Here is a 2,668-nt window from a genome sequence, read left to right on the forward strand (position 1 = left end):
AAAGACATGGGCTCATCTACTATTGTATATTAAGAGGAGAAGAAAACTGATTTCTAATTCTCTATATTTTTCCAAACTCACACTGACCTCAGACATCATCAGTCAGTTCACTCAAGGTAAATGCTAGGTCGGACCTACATGGCACAGTGCATGTGCATCACTGTATGTTACTTGTGGAGCAGTTTATGTGATTGCCCTGAGTACTGAGAGGGAATGTTGGTCTCCATCAGGCATTACAAAGTGTGTTTGACGTGGCTGTGCTGGAGAAGAGCAACAGAGGATGCAATGTTGCAGTAGGTAGCTGCAAAAATGAGAAGTGAGTTTGCCACAGTGGGAAGGCTACAGTCCAATGGGACGCAGGGTAGCTTTTAGCCTGACAATTGGAGTCTTTAGTAGGTCACCTCTCAAATTCTTTGACAGCGGTGACAGGCTAATTAGAAATGCCATTGTGTTTCTTTAAGGAGTTTGTCAGTTTATATATAAAAGTCCTGAAATGGGGTGTATATTACAGCTTCTACGTGACTTGGAGGAGACCACGTTTCTCCCTGCACTGACAGCTGCAATACAGGCCTTCCCTTCAATATGTTTCATCTATTTAGCAAAATTGCTGCTGTCAGTTCGTATCTTACCACTCAGAGATTGCTGACCACAAGCCCCATCAGTCAGGGTTCTGTGCTCAGGATATTGGGCCATGTGATTTGGGTTGCGCTGTGCTAAACAAACAGATCAGCCCTGTAGTTTGTTTCTCTGTAACTGTGTCATCCTAATGTTCATTGTTTATTTTGCATAGCTAGGATAGAAATATTGTTAGTTGGATACCACTGATGCACTTAGCAAGTATTATTTGTTGGTTTAATCAAATATGCAATAATGTTATGGCTAATTACATTTCTGGTGAATAGCTTAACCATTACTATTCAGCATGTTTTGGCATATCAGACAAAAATGAGCAAAAAGTTTATCATCAACCTCTTCAGTATTTTTAAACACTTCATTACATGAGAATCGTGAGTCATCTTTCTGCCCTAATTTTATCTTCAGGCACAGAAGAGTGCTTTGTGCTTGACAGTCGCTCCCTGTGAGGCTCGATGGAATTGTTTTTACATCCATCCTAATTTTTAATAAGTAATCTTTTGTAGCATAGGCTCTATGATGATCTATCATCTTAAAAGTTTCAGTTAAGTCTCCTGAGGATTGTTTCACACAAGCAAGACCGGTACTGTAGCATGCCACAAGGTGGCAAACATGAAAAGGGTCATCTGGTGCCTGTGAGTTCTTAGGAACTTCAGTCTCTCATGCAGTTTGTAGCTTCGAATCCAGGGAGGGGGTGAGGAGAGTCTCTTTTCATGAGTATGTACATTTTACCAGGACGTCACAAACATTCATTCAGTAATACAAAATACATGCAAGAGTATTGAAACAATTCAAATATATTGTATTTTAAGTTCCTAAAAACTCAACTTGTGTTTTCTAGTGTTTCAAAAGTATTGCAAAATACATGATTCGAAGTTTTAAAACCAGCAATAAAAGCTGACTTTTATTTAATTTACAGTGACAGAGTAACAGCACTCCCCAACAGCTGACACAATAAGCACTGGTGAAAAAATGTTAATTCCTTGGAAACCTATTTGCTTACAGTGTGTTTGTAGTACACAGCTTAATATCATGCTGAATGCTTAATACGTGGCACTAAGGAGCCCACAGAAGAATGCTGAGATGATTGTAGCCATATCCAGGGTTAATTATCCCCATGTGCTCATATTCTGTTCTATCTCTACAGATCTAAGACTGCTGAGATACAGAAAACATTGAGTTCATGATGACCAGAGAAGTCCCCTAATCTTGCACTTCTAAAACAGTTTCCAGTTAATATAACTGACTGGGCAACCTGATGGCTGCAGTAATGTATATATTATTGCTCATGCCTGTAGAGGTATCATCAAGCGCAAGAAGAGCATGGGGATTGGAATAAAAAATTCAGACCTTAAGAGTATTATTTCACTGCCGATAATTCCGAAGATATGGCAGAGATTAGGAACATTTAATTACTCTCTAGGAGAAGAAAGCACTAAGCTGCTGCATGCTACAGAGTAAGATGGGGAGGCATTAGGTGGTTGAAAATGAGAGGTAATAATTTATACATAAGGTAGTAGCATTAAAAGTAAGAATAGGTCTAGTAGTACATTCTAAGGTGTAAAACATATAGATCCATTAAATAAGCTTTTTTGTGCTGGAGGCTGTGAAGTATTTGAAAAACTATAGATTACATACAACCAGATTTTCTACCCAAATCATCAAATTACAGTACGTAAAGGTGGAATTTTTGACCAGCATAAACTCAGATCACTTGTCAGTTAATTTGTGTCAAAATATTTTGGGTTTTTTTTTGTTTCAAGTTAGGGCATAAACATTTTTGTTGGCTCCTCTTCTGTATATGCTTGTGAGAATGTCAAAAAGATTAATCATGTTGTCACTTAGAAATGTGCATGAGAAGGAGAACAGAAATGCTTGCTGGGATCATGGCCCAACACTGGCACACCTGAAAGAAAACAGGCCTTCTGGAGTTCAAAAGGGGAACATTTTTAAGGTGTGATTCAGGATCTAGGCACTTCATCAGAATTATTGCAGTAAAGAGTTGTGTTTATTCTCTGGGGAACTGTTACAGTTA

General features: G+C 38.5%; 1 protein-coding gene across 1 annotated transcript in view; it reads left to right on the plus strand.

Annotated features, from left to right (window-relative positions):
* The window catches only part of FXN (frataxin), a gene marked incomplete at its 5' end in the record, with an annotated part of 8,912 nt that overhangs the window by 2,138 nt on the left and 4,106 nt on the right, over positions 1-2,668 (plus strand). The gene's annotated exons all lie outside the window — the stretch shown is intronic.

This window comes from Meleagris gallopavo, chromosome Z (assembly GCF_000146605.3).
Source record: "Meleagris gallopavo isolate NT-WF06-2002-E0010 breed Aviagen turkey brand Nicholas breeding stock chromosome Z, Turkey_5.1, whole genome shotgun sequence".
In the NCBI taxonomy this organism is placed as follows: domain Eukaryota; kingdom Metazoa; phylum Chordata; class Aves; order Galliformes; family Phasianidae; genus Meleagris; species Meleagris gallopavo.